Consider the following 20,684-nt stretch of genomic DNA (forward strand, 5'->3'; position numbering starts at 1 on the left):
TGGTTTCCAGTTCTCTTTCATGCATATATCTTTATTGTTTCTTTTTCATAGCAATTTAAGATAGCTGCAGAATGAAGAACTCATCACAGGCTACATGATTCTTTTGTTTTTGGTATCAGCTGTACTATGATTGACATGATTGCTATCATAAAAAACAACAAAAGAACAAAGCCAGACAAAACAAAACAAAAACAATATAGGTTGGCTACTCCAGTCAATGACTACTTACTTCTTTTACTTCCATTGGAGAAAAAACTTAGATTACATAAGGTGTCAAATAATTTTTGTCTATGGAAAGGTATAGATAGCCAAATTTCCACTACGACAATCTATCAAAAAGTCCTCAATTTTATTGTTTAGACATATTCCCCCAACATCATTAACTTGAGTATAACTTTCAAATTGGCATGATAATGTTGATATTATTGTCACTTGAACTATTGAATTGTACTTTTCCACATTTTCCTATTTATGGCTTGCAAATTAAACTATATTTTACCACACCAAAAAAATATTCCAGGACATATGCACATAATCTCAACATCTAAGTGGAGTCTAAATTAATACTTTTGCAGTGATATATTCAGGAAAGTATTTTTCTACCTACATTTAAATATGAATATTTTGAATGTTCCTAGTACATAAAGCAAAAATAATTAGACTACACTGTGAAGATGTATCTAGCTTGTTCCTCTATTTTGTCCATCTAAGAACATACATCTCACACTGAAGAAAATGATCAGTCTAAAGTGGAGATTTGTTCTTTTATAATCTTTATCACTCACCATGAAATAGGTGAGATAGCAATAACATTGGTTAAGAAAACTCTTTCTTCCAAATTCTCCTGTGCTATAGTCAACAAAAATTTCCATTCATATCATCAAGTAGATAGTGGGAAATATCACTGTTCCTATCTGGAGGGTAATATATTTTCTAAATACAATCCCAATAGACATATACCTAACCATGTGAAACTGATTTGACCAATGCTGGTTCCTAATAAAAAAAATCAAAAGAATTTTATAGTTGGAAGAGACGTTAAACACCATCTAGTACAATCTTGTCATTGAACAGATTACAAACTAAGACTCAGAAAAGAGAAATTGCTTGCGAAGGTCATATAGAAGGGGTGGAACTGAGTAAGCATTTGAAACCAGTTGCTCTCACTTGAGTACTAGTGTTCCTTCCATTTTATTATGTTGATTTCCTCATTGATATACTATAAACAAATCTTAACATAACATTGTCAAATCTCAGTCTAATGTAATTTGAACAGTATACCATTTGTACATCTATCCTATATTTTTTAAAAAATATATATTATATTCTAGGTACTGAGATACCTGGTCCAGCACATGTTCTAATATACCACATTGCATCTTACTAGATATCAAAACATAAAGAAAATGTGCTTAATTTTAAAATTGGTTGTAAATAGATTGTTTTGTGCAGTTTGGGCAGAACTAAATTAGAGTCATTATGTACAGTAATGACTAAGGTGTGGCACTTGGGAGTGAATAATTGGACATAAGGCCCTGGAGACACATAAGACCTTAGACTTATATTGTATTATTGTTATAATGAAAATAATACCTTCATTGACTACTTCACTAGTTTGTTGCAAAGAAAATAGATTTATAAATCATAAAGTAGGTCAATGTCAATTATATATAAGATCTAATTTTCCTTTAATCTTACTTCCAGTATTGTCTTCCAAGATTACCCCCACATTAATTGATCTCTTATTCCACTAAACCGATGGTGCACATGTTTTCTATTGTCTGTGTTAGATAGTTATTGATTTAAAAAAGAACTACTTTATCTCCCAAACTAGCTTGTAAGTTCATTCAAGTTATAGATTGATCTTTATGTCAAGGCAATGTGGAAATTAAAGTGAATATTAGGAAATAAATCACATAATTTAATTTTTGTAGTTGTAGTAGTAGGAGGAGGAGGAGGAGGAGGAATATGAGTAGTAGTAATTGAAATGGTTAGTAAACATCTAGCAAAAGAAGCAGAAATCACAATCACTAGGACTTCATGAAGACCAAGTCATGGCAAACAAACATATTTACTCTTTTAGCAAAATTATTAGATCAAGATCTAATAATAATAATGTTAGATTAAAAAATACTATAGATATTTTCTTTACTTTTTAAGGCACAGAGTATTTTTTATTCTTTATTTTCAGTTCAAAATGCTTTTTCTCTATCACTGCCTCTCTCCCATACATTGAAAAGGCAAGAAAAGCAAAACACATGAAAAATATGTATGGTTATCAAAAAAAAAAATAGAATCCTCAACTAACCATGTTCCTAAAAAAAAAAAAGAAGAAAAGAAAAGATCTGACTTCTGATTCCATCAGTTCTCTATCTAGCAGTGGATGGCATATTTCATATTGAGTGTTTATAATTATGGCTGGTCATTGTTTTGTATAGTTAGTAAGTTATTAAATCTTTTCAATTTGATTATCTTTATTATTGCATTTATGATTATTCTGATTGTACTTACTTTGTTTGCTATCTTTTCATCTGTCTTCCCAGTTTTCTGAAACAATCCCTTTCATTATTTCTTATAGAATACTTAGATTTTGCCACATGCATAAACTATAACTTGTTCATCTAGCTCACAGTTAATGGTCATCATCTTAGTTCTTAATTATTTGCCATCATAAAAAGATATGCTAAAATTATTGTTTTGCACATGGGTACTCTTCATCCTTTTAATTTCTTTGGGCTATAAACCTAGTAGCAGTCTTCTTGGGTCAAAAAGTATGTAGTTTTATAGCTCTTGGGGTGTAATTTCAAATTGCTTTCCAGAATGAATGGTCTAGTTTATAGTTCCTTTAACAGTGCACTAGAATACAAACCTTTCCAAATCTATTCCAGAACTTGTCATTTTTGTTATCTTATCTTAATCGATTTATTTGAGCTTGTACATCAGAGTTGTTTTAATGTGCATTTCTCTAATGAATGATTTACAGAAGTTTTCCATACATATTATTAATAACTATGATTTCTTCTGAAAACTGCCTGTTTATAACCCTTCTCCATTTATATATTGGAAAATGTCTCTTCTAATTAATTTGGTTTGATTCCATATGTATTTCTGATATAAGACTTAATCAGAAAAAAAAATGCAAAATTTTTCCTAGTTCCCTGCATTTCTTGATTTTGTATCAACATTTAAAAAATTTATATGTTCAAATTATGCTTTTTGAAAAATCTGTGAATATCTCAATCTCTTGCTTGGTCATAAAGTTTTCCTTTATTCATTAACCTGAAAGATAATGTATATTCTGGTGTAAAAATTTGCTTCTGGTATTACCCTTTCTGTCTAAAATATATATCAGTCTTCAACATATCTTGATATAGGTTTTGAGACATTTGTCTATGTCTGGTTTCTGCCAGATTACATTCCTGTTTTCTCAACATATTTATTTAAATACTTAGTACTTGCCACAGTACCTGAGATCTTTGGGTCTATCAAACATAGCGTACTGTGTTCTTTTGCTTTTGTGATTAGCATATCAGGCTGAATCCGATAGGATGAAATTTAATAATAAAGTCTTTCATTTTGGTTTAAAAATGTCATAGGGTGGAGCAAAGAAGTCTCTAAACATTCCTTCCAAACCAATTTAAAATGCTGCCTCAAATTAAATTTTGGAGAAGCAGAGTCAACAAAAGTTTAGGGTGAGACATTGGCTTAGGTAAACTTAGGAGTTTCATACAACCAGTAGCAACAACAATGGTTGCAGTAGCAGCTTTGGAAGCTCTAAGCCCAGAAGAGGTAAATTGGGGGGGGGGGGAGGGGCAGACAACTGGTCAGAAAGAATGGGACCCATTCCTGGAACAGAGTATAGCTTGCACTGATTGACAACTCCATTCTCCATTTGCAGTTCTGGGTCATAGTTCCAGGGAGGAGGGAAGGGTATGTGGCTGGTCACAAGGGAGCACAGACCGTAGTCAGAAGTTTGTGGGACAAGAGAAATGCTAGCAAAGGAACTTACTTACAATTCCAGGACTATGAGCAGTGCTAGTGCTTGTGGCTACAGGGAAGCAGGGTCACTTCCTCGGTAAAAAGCAGAGCATAGACAAGGACAGCAGTGATAACACCTCTCCCAGGAGGAAACCATGTTGGAAGGACCAACAATATACAGAAGGTCAGAAATAGCTCTGAAACAACAGCATTAAAAAGCCTGAAGCTTGGGACAATGACTCTCCACCCAAAGGTGAGCAGAGCCCAACTTTGCCATGAAGTTTGAAGTCAAGAAATAGATTGAAAAAAAATGATCAGGGGGCGGCTAGGTGGCGCAGTGGATAAAGCACCGGCCCTGGATTCAGGAGGAACTGAGTTCAAATCCAGCCTCAGACACTTGACACTTACTAGCTGTGTGACCCTGGGCAAGTCACTTAACCCCCATTGCCCCGCAAAAACAAAAACAAAAACAAAAACAAAACAACAACAACAAAAAAAAAAACCAAACAAAAAAATGATCAAATAAAAACAAAAACAAAAGAATGACCTTAGTAGTATGGTATCAGGGAAGACAAAGACAAAAACTCAGAAGAAAATAATAACATAAAACCAACTACAACCAAAGCCTCAAAGAAAAATTCTAATTGAGAGTGAGATGAGCAAATGTTGAAAAGAAAATTAATAGCTTGATAAAAGAGTTACAAATATATTAAAGAAAATAAAACATTAATAATATAATTTACCTAAGGGTAAAAGAGGCACAAAAATCCATTGAAGAAAGGCATTTGTTATAATACAGAATTATAAATATTTTAAAAAGGTATAAAATCTCACCAAAGAAAATTAAATCCTTAAAAAGTAGAATTGGGCAAGTATAAACTAATGACTCCATGAGACACCAAGAATCAATAAGACAAAAGCAAAAGAATGAAGAATTAGAATAAAGTATGAAATATCTCACTGGGAAAAATACCTGGAAAATAGAGTGAAGAGAAATAATTTTAAAAATTTTGAAATACATTAAAGTAATAAAGAGCCTAAACATCACATTTCAAAAAATTATAAAGGGAATTTGCCCTCATATCTGAGATACAGAAACCCCCAATTACCTCCTGAAAGAGGTCCCAAAATGAAAGCTCCTAAGTTTTATAGTCAAATTCCAGAGCTGCAATATCAAAGAGAAAATATTGCAAGCTGCCAGTTACAGTTTAAGTATCATGGAGATACAGTCATGATCACAAAAGATTTAGTGACTTCCACATTAAAGGAGCAAAAGACTTGGAATATTGTATTCTGGAAGGCAAAGGAGCTATAATCACAACCATGAATAACATACCCAGCAAAACTGAATATAATCCTTCACAAGAAAAAAATGGTTATTTATTAAAATAGAGGACTTTCAAGCATTCCTAATAAAAAACCAGAATTGAATATAAAATTTGACATTCAAATGCAGAAAAGAATGGTAAAATCAATATTTTTAAAAATAATGTCACAAATACAAGAGAGTGGATGTATATTTAGACCACAATTTACGTGAAAAAAGATCTGAGAGATTCAGTGAACTGTGAACTCAAAATAGGTCAACAATGTAATATGGTTTTACACACACACACACACCACACACACACACGCGCACGCGCGCAAATGTGATCATAGGGTACAATGAGAATCATAATGTCTTGGAGGAATGAGGATAGTCATATTCTACCTTGCCTTAATCAAACTAAATATCAATTATTTTGATCATTCTTGGTACCACTTAGGAAATAAGGTGGAAAATATCTAGAAGTGGTACACAAAATATGGTCAAGGCCAATAGGAGCATAAAATATCATGTATGGTAAAGGAACTGGGGAGGAGGAGGAGAAGGAAGAGGAGAAATATAATTTCTTAAATGTGATAAAGGACAGGGGGCAGCTAGGTGGTGCAATGGATAGAGCACCAGCCCTGGATTCAGGATGACCTGAGTTCAAACCTGGCCTCAGACACTTGACACTTACTAGCTGTGTGACCCTGGACAAGTCACTTAACCTGATTGCCTCACAAAATTAAAATTGATAAAGGATTGTCCTATGAAATGGAGATAACATAGGATGATGTGAAGAAAAAAAAAATTGATTTTGGATTTAGATGATCTGTTTTCAAAATATGACTACCATTTACTACTTATTTTACCTTGAGCATGTTCACTTAACACCCGTGGACCTCAATTTCCTTATTTGTATAGTTTGAGGGTGGTTGGAATAGAAAACCTTGGATATCCCCTATAATTCCATCTCTATGATTCTGATTGTCTGTTATTTCTATGACTAAATTGTTTTTTTTTATTCAATTAAATAATTATTTCCTTTACATTGTGAGTGAGATTTTCCCCATTCCTTAGTTATAAGAGATTCACCAGTTACAAGTGATTTGATTAAGATAATAATCAATATATTAACTAAAATATTGTGATTTATTATATGTAGATATTATTATATATAGATTACATAAGGTCAAAAGGTTAAGTCTTTCCTCATATTTCCTAATTTTCCAATGTCAAGCATTAGGTAATATCACAGGATCTAGTAGTCAGCAATGCTATATTTTAATAATCACGAGTGACATACTTTCCCATAAAGAGTTCATGCTGCTGACCAGTGGCCTAACAATGACCCACCCTATTGCTATCATAATGCTGACATTTATAATCTTTTAGGTAGTTCCTCATATTTTCTAAGAATATGTTTTAATTTTAGAAGCACAACTAATGATAAAATACTGTACAAGTGTAACTTTTGGAAGGTTATATAAACCCATGGATTTTGTAATTCTGGGTCTTTCAGGTCCAATGTCTGGATGACCAGCTTTATTGCGAGACTAAAACTCTCTCAATAAACCTATTGGCTTTGTTGGGGGACTAACCCTCTCTCAATAAACCTATTTGCTTCATCCTAGAAACTTTGATGTTTTTGTTCTTCCATCAGCCTTAAAAATTTTCCCGGTAACATGCACTTTGCATAAAATATATAGGTAGGATTTGCTTATATTAGATGATATCCTTTCTCCTGACTCATCTCTATCCATTGCTTCAAATAATTTTTTCCTACAATGTCATGGGCAGAAAACTCACCTGAGAATATATAGAAACTTGGAAAAGGTACAGATAAGAAATATTAACTTTTTAAACATACTAGATGATTATAAAAATTCATTCTAGTTCTAATATTCTATGATTTCACTAAGTACATCTTTGTGGACCATAGAAAAAAAATGCCATAAATTATCTAAGTTTCTATTTTTTACACTATAGAATAGAATTAGTACTTTAATGGTGTTTTATTGAATTTATGACCTAAATGGTAGCCCAACTACCTGAAAGAGTTAAGACATCTACCTGAACAGCACTCCTGCTCTTGTGGAGTGACTGAAATACTTGATATTTATAGCAAGAAAATAATGAGAGGTGGAAATAAGTAGGAATAAATGTATGATAAATGTAACATAGAGGATACCAGTACTAATAATATTAGTGAGACAAAAAGAAGTATACCATTCATATTACTATACAAAACAATTATTAGAAGAAACACTAAGATCTATTTTCTTTCTCTGGCTCATTTTACAAATCAGGAAACTGAGGTTTGAGTGACATCCCAGCTCACACTGCTAGTAAGTGTAAGAGGTCAGATTTGAAGTCTATATGAAGTAGCTATAAAAGTTTATTCTCTTATTAGAGTATAACACATTATAGCCTAATAGAATAATAGAGGTATCATAAAATTTAGACCAGTGAGACTTTATGGTCCTTTTATAATTCACCCCCACACACAATAAGTTTCTGTAAACTAAAGTCCAAATATCAAAATTGACTTGTCCAAAGGAACACAAGAAAAAAGTAAAAGACACAATATGAAAACTTAGATCCTCTGCCTATAGTACTCTCAGTTAAATTAAGATTATAAGTGGAATTACAATAGCAATTGACTATAGATAAACCTGAGCTATATTTCACTTGTCTTTTCCCCCCCTTTCCACTGGTCCTGACTTATTTTCTGCCCCTTTCCTCTTTTACTTGGCCCTCAAGAGCCTGTACATGATTCACATGATCATCTGATATAGGGTTTTTGAACCTGATATCCACAAATTTATTTGAAAATATATTTTATAACTATTTCAATGTAATTGTTTTCTTCAATGTTCCTACATATTTATGATTATGCATTTAAAAATATTCTGAGAGGGAATCCATAGATTTTATATTTTCACCAGGCTGCCATGAACAGACAAGCTTAAGCATCACACATTTAATTCAAGAAGATAACATCCACTTAGTCTTTCCTATAAGAGGAAACAGAGGCTCAGAAAGCTGAAATTGCTTGCCTGAGCAATGTTGTAGACCCATGTACAATATCCTAGAAGTATGTATTGTGTCAGAGAACTAAAATTTGAAGTTAGTTTTTCTAATTAATCAAATCTTTCTATCCTATCATACTGATCCTTCCTTCCTTCCTTCCTTCCTTTATTAGTTAATTAATTTGTTTTGACTATGTAAAGGAGGCCATTATGTGCCTCAGTTCTTATCTAGCATTAACCACTGAATGGGTGTTGCTTCAGGCAAACTGAAGCCTGGGAAAGACCTTCCCTTAAAAAGCTAAGTTCTCCCACTGCATCCCAGGCCACCTCCAGTCATCCTGATGTATGTCTTGCCACTGGACCCAGATGGCTCTGGAGGAGAGGGAGTCTATTGACTTTGTACAGCCCTCACTCACTGAAATCCAATTCACAGCAAGTATGACATCACTTCCCTATGTCATGGCCCTCTTTGAGAATGAAGGACAAACAACAACAATTGCATCTAAAAATAGCCTTCTACTTTTCTCTAGCCTTTCCTTACCAAATTTATTCTTCCCTCCTCTTTATTCAACTCAATACTCCCATTCAAGTAAAAATGCTGATTTTAAGGAAGCTTTAATGTGATTATCTTACTAAATTAACTTGCACTTGAGGAGCAGCTAGATGGGGCAGTGGATAAAGCACTGGCCCTGGATTTAGGAGGACCTGAATTAAAATCTGGCCTCAGACACTAGACACTCACTAGCTGTGTGACCTTGGGCAAGTCACTTGACCCTCATTTCCGAACTGGAAAAAAACAAAAAACAAAAACAAAAAACTGTCACTTGAGTTTGCAAATGATCCATTGACTTAGTTTTCTTAGGAAGTGTTTGCAAATTTACAGAATTTGTTAACCTAAAAGGATGACTCATTTATAGAATGTATTAAAGGAAAATACAGGTATCAACTCCTTCAACTAGAAGGGTATAAAATACATGGAAGACATATTTTAGCTCATATCCTAATTGTTTTAAAATTGGAAGACAACATCTACTCTAACCTCCACATCATACACACAGAAAACTGAAGCTGAAGAATGTTAATTGACTTGCCCAGATCGTAAAGACAGCAATCAGACCAGGTTCTCTGTTTCCAAAGCCAGTACTGAATATCATTGTTTTCTTTCTTTCTCTTCTAGTCTTGGATGTTATTATCTTTTCTCTACAAGCTATATCACAGATACAACTTTTGCCCTGTAAAGATGAATGCAATTTTAACTTAATTACTGCATTCTATCATTATAGCTTTATTGATTACACCAACTATAACAAAGGTTACCATCTAAGAAATATTAAAATAATATTTATGTTGACTCCTGAAAGGTCTGGGTTCAAATTCTGCCTCTGACTATATGACGTCAGGGGATTAACTTAAAATAGGAAATGCTCTATGACTATTAAATTTCTATGAAGTTGCCATCCTGAATTAGGAGAGAGTTTCAACTGGGAATTTCATGTACTAATCAATTCAAACCTCCAATATCCATATCTATTGCTAAATTGTACTTTATTTAATATCATTAATTCAAATATTGATAATTGTTTATTAAAATATAACCATTATTTTAAAATGTTAATTATTTCAACATGTGATTACCTCTGAAATCAGAAACAGAAACCTATGGATTTATGACAAAATGTTGTACAACTCTACTTTTAGATAAGCAATAGCTTTGAGAATAAAAAGAAAATCTCTTTAAAAAACAGCATTAGCATGAACAATGAAAAAGAATTTCAAAAAGAAATAAAAATCACTATTGGGCCCACAAAATAAAATATTCATGCCAGTATCCTTTTCTTTTTTTGGGGGGGGTGAGGCAATTGGGGTTAAGTTACTTGCCCTGGGTCACACAGCTAGTAAGTGTCAAGTGTCTGAGGTCAGATTTGAACTCAGGTCCTCATGAATCCAGGGCCAGTGCTCTGTCCACTGTGCCACCTAGCGACCCATGCCAGTATTCTTAAGCAATATATTTCCTCCTTGAGATTTGGTCAAATGATTGACTCTCTTTTAAAATGTAATTAGGGGAGGGTAGCTAGGTGGCACAGTGAATAAGACACTGGCCCTGGATTCAGGAGGACCTGAATTCAAATCTGTCCTCAGACACTTGACATTAGCTGTGTGAGCCTGGGCAAGTCACTTAACCCTCATTGCCCCATAAAAAAAAAAAAAAAAAAAACACATTAAAAACTGTAATTAGGGGGCCAGCTAGGTGGTGCAGTGGATAGAGCACTGGCCCTGGAGTCAGGAGCACCTGAGTTCAAATCCAGCCTCAGACAATGCTTACTAGCTGTATGATCCTGGGCAAGTCACTTAACCCCAATTGCCTCACCCAAAAAAAAAATACATTTGGAAATAAAGGTGATATAAAAAAAAAACAAGAAAAATCAAATAAAGCTTAAAACAGAATTAGGGGGCAGCTAGGTGTTGCAGTGGATAGAGCACTGGACCTGGATTCAGGAGGACCTGAATTCAAATCTGGCCTCAGACACTTGACACTTACTAGCTGTGTGACCATAGGTGAGTCAGTTAACCCCCATTGCCCTGTCCAAAAAACAAAAACAAAAATAAAAACAAAACATAATTAATAGTATCCACCATTTACTCTATCCTGTGGACTGCTTAAATGACCATAACTTCATGTCAAAAAGAAAACTGAAAATGTATTTGTCCAAAATCATTCCCTTTATTAGTTTGCAAAAAGCATTAAAATAAATTTTGCTTACTCCACAGATGAATATCTCCAGGGAATCCTACTAAATCATGGAGAAAAACATCATCCAGTCCTGCACAAATAACTTATAAAATGAATTGCCAAATAAGTTGAAAATTATTGGGTGATTTTTTTCTAGGTATAAACATATAGTTCTAGATGAGGTGACCTGGATTATGTTGGAGAAACTGGTCTATCCACAGAAAGGCTTCAACCATTTCAAATGGAGAAGTCTATAGAATGTGAATAATACTTTTTCTCTCAAATCTATATAATGCCTAAATAAGTGCATGTGAATTAAAACTGTAAATATGCTGAACTTGCTTTATAAAGAGCTTCTAGATTATCTTGCATATATTAGTTCACTTTTCACCAATTTTTACCAGATCTATAACAATTTTTAGGGTTAACTAGAGCTCAGAAAATAAACTAGCCACTGAGAGCAGACAGTTCTGATAGAGAAATATGGATACAACACATAATTCAGGAGGTAGACCTTTGTCTTAATCTTTTTATGTCTAGTACCTAGCATAAGGCTTTGCAAATAATAGATGCTTAATCAAAGTTTGCTTGAATTGAATTGAAATGGGTTGGAGGGATTATATACTACTAACTAGCTACCAGGCAAAGTATTCAGCCAGAGTTATATGACTTTTCAGCTTGATAGGCTTTTTCTCTTCCTAGCACCCCAAACTTTAAGTTAAAACTATTCTTTAAAAAAATATTAATTTTAGTAAAGTACATAAAGAAATATTTCTTTCTTTTTTTGGGGGGGGCAATGAGGGTTAAGTGACTTGCCCAGGGTCACACAGCTAGTAAGTGTCAAGTGTCTGAGGCCAGATTTGAACTCAGGTCCTCCTGAATCCAGGGCCGGTACTTTATCCACTGCACCACCTAGCTGCCAGGGCAGGAGTTGTCTTTTCCTTTCTTGGTCATCACTTAGCATGATGCTTTGCATACATCAAGTACATGCATATATTAAATCTACCTAAGACACATTATCTATGAGACCCTGGAATAGTCATTTAATCTCTGTCTCAGTTTTATCATCAGTGAAATGAGAATGATAATATCACCTACCTCCCAAGAATATTGCAAGATCAAAAGCGGTAATGTCTATAAAACACTTAGCATAGTCCCTGGAACATAGTAGACATGAATATTAGCTGTTGTTTTTATAACTCAATAAATGCCTATTGACTATCATGTGCACTTTACAAATGAGAAAGCTGAAACTTAAAGAGGACAAATAACTTTGCCATAGCTAAAACAAATGTTAAGGGGCAAAGTTGTGATCTTTATCATTCTGACATCAGAGTTCAATGGCTTTCTAATTTCTCATCCTACTGGAATAACTTAAAAAATCATTTGCTAAAAATTATAATCTATTTTGGAATTTTTTTGCTGCTGAAGTTTTGAGTGAAGAGTATGTGAAAATTAAAAGACATTATCACTTCTACATATTAAATCAATGCACATGTTGATTCATTCATTTTTCAGTTGCCTCTGTTTATAAATTCATAAACATGGGTTTGTTTTTAATAAGCTAGTTTTGTAAAATCAGAGATGGTGCTTGAGTAGTTTCTAATATTCTATTCTATTTTTCTCATTTAAATAATAATGTGATCCTAGATTAAATATTTATAGATTGTTTGTTCAGCAACAACACAGTCAGTGTTAGGTTTATTCTGAAATGTGTCCATTAAACAACAGTGTTGATTTTCACCTTCATATCCGTAAAGCCTAGTATAATTCCTCATATACAACAGGTATTTAATAAACCCCTGTTGCATTGAAAAGGGTACCTTGAGTTTGAAATGAGTGACTGTCTTAACTCTCATTGCCCTGCCAAAAAAAGAAATTAAAAAAAAAAAAACAGAAATGAGTGACTGTGCTACAGCAGCTGTACCAATATACCTGGTGCCCCAGACTTCAAAATGAATGGTTCAAGATTAAAACAGATTGTATTATGAACTCAAAATATTAAATAAAACTGAAAGTATGAAGCTTGACATGCAGCATTAGTTCTGTATGTTACTGTCTAATTCAATTAAAAACTCAGTGAGCTCCTACTAGAACTCTGCTAAAAAATGAATACTTCCAAAGGTGTCATGTCCCTGCTGTTGACAGGCATCAGTATATCAAAGAATAATTTCTGAGACTAATAAAGAAAACTACAATCCATTTGCAAAAGGAAACCAATGGTTGTATATTAGTTCTGATATCTACCAGGACTCTGATTTGGCAACAAAGTAGAATTGGAAGAGCATCTCTTAAAATATGGAGAGGTGGAAATCTATATCAGTGAAGGAAGTGTTCCTAATAATAGAATCATGAAACTTCCAAGTTGTTGCAAGGCAGAGTTTTTTATTTGATTTGTGCTATAGTCAAATTCTTTCAGCTTCTATTTTCTCTTGATGTATGGAACTAATATAACCAGGAAAATAATGATCTTATTCAAATTATCCAAAAGTAGAATAAAAGTTGCTTTGGAGTTGTTGAGTTCTCCATATTTAAAGTGGGGAACTTACTGAGTATCTTTTAGTAGGCATTCTTTTTGAGTATGGTTTGGGCTAAATGACATTGGAGGTCCCTTCAACTGTTCAAATTCTCTCAATAGCATGAACCAATTCAAATAAGAAATCCAAATGCTAATTCTTCCCATGAGTATGAGGAAAAAATAAAAAGTAGAAAATAAAAATTGGTTTACCTAGTAACTTTGAAATTGTATTCTCACAAAACCCCTATAGAAATTTCGCACTTTTTTATAGCATCTCCATCCTTCTAGTCTTCAAGCTTTAAAATCATGGAGTCATCATTATCTACCCTCTTTCCTCAACCCCATGTCTACAATTACTCCTTTGTCTTAGCAGTCTGCAACATATTTTTTATGTGTACCATTCTCTCCACTCACAGTTTCTTCCCTAGTATTTCTTATGAGGACTAGGAAAATAGCCATCAAATTGGTCTTACTGCCTTTAGTTATTTCTGTCCTCTCTGATGCATTACCCCCAGAGCTACTAAATTTGTATCCCCAAAACAAAAGTCTTACCATGGCATCCCTACCCTACTCTCTCAAAAATCTTTAACGGCTCCACATTTGATCTAGAATGAAATACAAAATCTTTACTTCATCATTTAAGTAAGCAACTTCACAATACTACATATATTTCCAGCCATTTAAAATATCTCTCCTTCACACATATTATTTCAGTCAAAATAGCCTACTGGCTAGTCCATATCCATTATATACCAACTCCTTTGCTTATGGCTTTCACCCCCCTCTCACATGGCCAGGATCCACAGCTTCCCTCAGAGACCAGTTCAAATCCCACATCCTACATTAATCCTTTCCTGAAATTTCCAATGATAGGTTCTCTCCTTGAAATTACTGTATCTTTCTCTTTTAAAATCTATTTACTTTAGCTTATAGAGATTCATTTTCTTAACTTTGTATTCCAAGCGCCTAGCACAATTTCTGAAATATACAAGGAATTTAACAGAATTTATTTTAATTGAAATTTGTCATAAGATTATGTGAAATATTTCTTTAGAACCAATCTACTTAAAAATCTAAACCATGAGGGGCAGCTAGGTGACGCAGTGGATAAAGCAGTGGCCGTGGATTCAGGCAGACCTGAGTTATAATCTGGCCTCGGACACCTGACACTTACTAGCTGTGTGACCCTGGGCAATTCACTTAACCCTCAATGCTCTACCAAAAAAAAAAATATCTAAACCATGAATTTGGAGGGGCAACAAGAGACAACTACCCTTCACTAGTAGAAGAAATATTTGAAGTACCACCTAACTGCCCCTAGCATCCACCTACTTTTAAAGCATATTTATCTTACAAAGCTATGGAATTTTATGGAGGGATTGTATTCAAATGCATCTTGCAGAAGTACTTACTGAGAAGATAGGGATTGAATGCTTTTTTGTCTAGCAACAGGATTTGAACAAATTTAACAGAAATGCAAATTAATTTACTATAAAGAAAAAGAAATCATTTTAAATAGTATGTAAACTAGGATGCTGAGTAAATTTTTAAACTCAGGAATGTCACAGCATGTGTCAATTTCAGAACAGTCTTTCGATCTGATCTGATACATAATAGCATGACTGGGTCATTACATTTCTGTAGAACTAGTAGTAGCTCTTTTCTATGGAAAATCCAACCTAGCCTTTATCTCTATTTGTGTTTATATGCATGCCTGAACATGTCCAGGATAATGCATATTTTGCTAACTATATTTCAATAAAAATTTATTTTTTTATAATCCTATGTGTTTTATTTTAGACATTTAAAATAGTATTCTAAGAATAATATTGGGTTTTTATTATTGTTATCATTGCTATTATTATTATTTTCTAATTCACCAAAGTCACAAGTCGAAAAGTGCCCATGATATAAAACAGTTTAAAAGTTCCTGATCTACAATTTTCCCCCTCAATATTTTAAATAAAGTAAATAAAGTATAAATTTCCAGAGATAGTTCAATCATAAGTCTGATTCCAGAACTTCAGTTAGAGAGATAAAACACATTTTCCTCTCCTAGGAGCTTTAGTTCATCTTGCTTTTCAGTCCTGCTCAATGTATTTCTATAAACATCTGAGGCCATAGGTTTTCTTACTAGTTCTTTGATTTTTTTTTTTCTGAACATTTGGCTATCTCCATAATTATTCTTATTTCTGCATTGTAGCTTCTCTCAATGGTATCTAAACTGTGGAACTTGAATAAACAGTTTTCTTCTCTTTTCCTTTTTAGTTTAAAGTCCTTTTGGTTCAATGTGCAAAGAATAATATTTCACATTAATTTAAATGTGGGGGAATTAATTAGAGCTTTTAAAAAGTAGGAAAGGCTGCCTCAAGACGCAATCTATTTTTGTGATTAGAGGTTTTCAGTAAAAAAAAAATCAGATAACAACCTGTCTGCTGTGTTTTAGAAGGCATTCTTCTCAGGATAAGGCTACTGTCATAACCTAGGTGAGAGAAACTAAGAAATAATATATGTGAGAGGAGAGGAGCAGAAATAAAACTATATATATATATATATTGGAATTTAGAGTAATAAGATATAACAAGAGATCACATGGCTAGAGCAGTATGAGGGGACTAGATTACACCTTTAGAATTCCTTGTAAAGGAAAAATATTTACACGAGATTAAAGATGTTTCAATTTTTTTAACCTTTTGTTTTATGCCCTTTTGAGTCTATTAATTCAAATTTCATATTGTCCTGAAACTATTATTATACAAAATTCATTCTAAATAAATGAAAATTAGACAGGCCCCAAAGTAGAAGTATACACAAATCAAGTAAAGTCAATTGGAGAGTGCTAATTAGTATCTTTAGGGAAATTAGTATCTAATTAGTATCTTTAGGGAAATAAGAATGAGGAGGGAGAAACAGAATAATAGTTTTTTTCTTATTTTTTTTCTTATTTATTTGTGCTTGTTTTTAACTATTAGAGTAAATACATAAATGAGTATATAAAAATGTAGAAAAACATTCTTTAATAGCTCCTTGATCAAAAATAAGTCCAATTTCTTAAATCAATATGGCAGGAAAATAATTCAAAATTATATCATAAAGAATACAATTCCTTATTTATAATTATTCCTTATTATCAGTTGTTATTAATGAGGGAAAAATACACACAAAACCTAAAACTATTATAATATGACATAGAAATGAGAATGCTTAAATTATATACATCTAATAGTAATTCACTATTTTTTTTTTTTTGCTGAAAATGTGCCAGGTATTTAATCATCTCACATAAATTTAGCTTAACCACTATGAAATTTAGTGAATGTAGATTTACCTTATACCTCATAGTATAATTCTAATGGTCTAATTCCTTCAAAGTGTAAATCACTACATCTGACCACTATTATATATTTTATAATGTTGGCTAATTCTTTGTCTCTGGAAATACTTTAACCACTGCATAGTGATTTATCACTCTATTATTTTTGTGTCTTTAAAAGAGTTTCCAGGGACAGCCAGGTGTTACAGTGGATAAAGCATTGGCCCTGGATTCAGAAAGACTTGAATTCAAATCCAGCTTCAGATACTTGACACTTACTAGCTGTGTGATCCTGGGCAAGTCACTTAACTCCCACTGCTCTTCCAAAAAATGTTTCCAAAAGATTTTTCAAAAATAAGTTTCATACCAAAAATTGTGCAAGACATCATATTAAAGGCTGATTTATTTTCATTCTCAGATTATGTAGCATTTTATACTCTGAATACCTTTAGATATTAGGAAATTATATTCTTCTTGGTCTCAAAATGGTCATAAATTTCCAGTGAATGTTAACAAGAAACACCCATAAAAAAGAAACTGCAATATTCCAATCCATTTGTGACCTCACTGAAGAAGATATTCTCTCTCCAAAATGCAGATAGTCACCCACTCATTCTTGCCAATCCTTTTACTCTTGTCCATGACCTCCCACAAATTAACTGCAAGGAAGTCCACTCACTTGATGAGGGAAATTCTTTAAATTGTCTTCTGGACAAATAAATATGGAATTCTTCAGTATTCAATTGTTCTTACTATAAAAACAACCTGTCCTTTGTATATTTTCCTTAATCTCAGGTCCTAGTGCTACTCCTATGGCATGTCCACACAGTGTTCCCTTTCGTTCTAGTCTCTAGTCTGCCCAGAACTAAATGCCCCATCCCTGTGATATTCGGTGTGGAGTAGTAAGCCCAATCCAATATTGCCTAGTCCTATGTCATTAAAATATTTCCCTAACACAGTATCCTTCCATTCACCTTCCAAATTCTAATTTAGAGAATAATAATCAAATTGAAAATAATATTTTAGAAAGATAATCTCAGGAAAAACAATGCCCTTTTTTTACGTGAATCATTATTCACTCTGATTTTCCCCTCCAAAACCTCCTATCTGATAAAGACTTCCCCAGATATGTTATCTTCTAATTAAGAACTCTGATCAAGAACATAAACAATCATGATTCTATAGGACTTGTGAAGAACTCGACCTACCTCATGACAGAGAAATAATTGACTAATATGCAGAATTAAAAAAAAACATTTTTGGACATAAATAATGAAACTGTTTCTGTTGTTATTTGTTTGAATATGATTACATTATATAAGAATGCTGTCTTTTCTCTTCCTAACTTCCTCCCTCCCTCTATGCCTTCCTTCTTTCTTCTATCTTCTCCTTTTCTTCCTTTTTCTCTTTACTTTTTTCTTTCTCCCCTTCTCCTTCTGACCTCCCCTAATACCTCAGGGGGTTGAAATAGGTGGGAAGGAGAAAAAGACAAGATAACTTCAAATTTTGATTATATATGTGTGTATGTATGCATATGTATATACTCATATATGTTTGTAAACACACAGAGAAACACACAAAAAATATTCTTCAAATAGTAGTGATTCTTGATATCTAGTCCTATAATACGACTAGATAAATTGTAGGGTTAAATGGATAAACCTCTGTTTCAAAAATCTTGGGGTCATAAGAAGATGTTCTCAAATGTAATCCAGGCCCTTCTCTTTCAATGATGAGCCCAACTCACTGTCTATTTTCTTTCTTTCTTTCTTTCTTTCTTTCTTTCTTTCTTTCTTTCTTTCTTTCTTTCTTTCTTTCTTTCTTTCTTTCTTTCTTTCTTTCTTTCTTGTGGGGCAATTGGGGTTAAGTGACTTACCCAGGGTCACACAGCTAGTAAGTGTTAAGTGTCTGAGGCCGGATTTGAACTCAGGTCCTGCTGACTCCAGAGCCTGTGCTCTATCCACAGAGTCAACTAGCTGCCCCACACTGTCTATTTTCAATAGCCATCTGATGTTACTCTAGAAGTGGCTCATCAAAATGTTTGTCAAAATCTGGACAATAGGAATTCTTCATTTACATTTTCCCCTTATATAGTCTGTCACATCAAGCTTTTCAAAGTGCTTATCAATCTCATTTGGAGTTCCTGCAATATTCTGGGCCAATTAGCATAGTGTAATCCATGAAGAAAATCATCCTTAGGACTTTACTATTTATACTGAATCCCTCTTCCATTTGGACACTGCACTGGATCTTCTTCATGAAAGTGGTAACACATTTGATAAGCAAAGGCCTCTTTGTTTTAGGTTTCACTAGATATTAAAAGTCAGTTGGTCATCAAACAGAATGATTTCTGTTGTTATATTTTCAAAATAAATTGTATGATTTTTAACATAGGTATAGGACACACCTTGATGGAAAAAGCATGTCATGCCAAGGATCACACAACTAATATATGCCAGACATAGAACCAGATACAATTTGGATGTTTGTTCAGAAGTTACTGTTGTGTCAATGTATAAAGACTATACCTTTTTGAACATACCCTGGGTTTTTTGGGAAGACAGTCTATACTAAAGCCTCAAACAATGGGTTTGAGATATGGAAATTCCAAGTTCAAATCCACCTGCCATAACTTCTTGTCCATGGACAAGTGTCAACCCTATTGAGATTCAGTTTCCTCATCTATAAATTGGAGATAACAATTCCCATAGTACATAACAGGAGCATCATGTCACTCAAATGATTTAATATATCTAAATTGCTTTGCAAATTTGAAAGCATTGTATGTAATTTGGTCATTATTTTGAAATGTCTCTATTTTCAGCAATGGTTGGGTTGGAGATACCACACTAAGCTTAATCAAAGGTATTATGCCATACAAGGAATTAATATCATATAGAAACCACCACTTCAAAAGATATCCAAGGATATTAATCTATTGTTAAAAGATGTTAAGGAGAAAGAGTAACCATTCTTCAGTGAACAATCATTCATATTTAAATCTATTTTGAATGTAAAATGTAAAAGACAAATTAAATATCTTTTCAACTTTAAGCTATCTATCCAATACTTATATGCATTCTACTGATCAATTGCCATCACATTTCAGATTATCTAGTATCATGGCATAAACTTAACCAAATCATATATCCATTTTGGGTTACAATTTCACTGAATTTGGAATCAGAAATCCTGGATAAAAATCTCAGCTCTGCCATTTAGTTGGCTTTGTAACTTCCCTTAATTGGGCATCAGTTCCATTATTTGGAATCTAACTTTTGTTTCCAGCCAAGCCTGCAGCATTTTGCATAAATGGTGGAGAAAGTGCTGGCACAACTCTACTGTGTTATTTTAAAATGAAGGGTCCAGTTTAGATGAGCACTGAGGTTACTTTTTAATTATAAAATTCTATGATGCATTTTCAAATCAAGCATAAAAAGACAGCTTTAACCTAACAACAGCAACTAACCAATGAATATAAAAATCCTTATAACTGCCAAATATTATAGCTATGCTTTCTTTGATATTTATTAGCATCCCTCCCTATGCCTCTCCCCCTCCCTCCCTCTCCCTCCCTCCCTCCCTCCCTCTCTCTCTCTCTCTCTCTCTCTCTCTCTCTCTCTCTCTCTCTCTCTCTCTCTCTCTCTCACACACACACACACACACACACACACATCTATAATGATAGTTAATGATATTCTCATCTAATTTTCTAGAGGAGAGTTGTAAAAGATCCATGGCTGAGCTTCATTAATTTGAAATGTGTTTCTTTTTGTGAGAAAAGCAAGCCCTGGACACATAGACCT

The 20,684-nt window shown here is 33.4% G+C and overlaps 1 protein-coding gene across 10 annotated transcripts in view; it reads right to left on the reverse strand.

Annotated features, from left to right (window-relative positions):
* Nucleotides 1-20,684, reverse strand: part of EPHA5 (EPH receptor A5) — a 522,081-nt gene that overhangs the window by 67,157 nt on the left and 434,240 nt on the right. The window lies entirely within an intron of this gene.

The sequence above is a fragment of the Dromiciops gliroides genome, chromosome 6 (assembly GCF_019393635.1).
Source record: "Dromiciops gliroides isolate mDroGli1 chromosome 6, mDroGli1.pri, whole genome shotgun sequence".
Classification (NCBI taxonomy): Eukaryota; Metazoa; Chordata; class Mammalia; order Microbiotheria; family Microbiotheriidae; genus Dromiciops; species Dromiciops gliroides.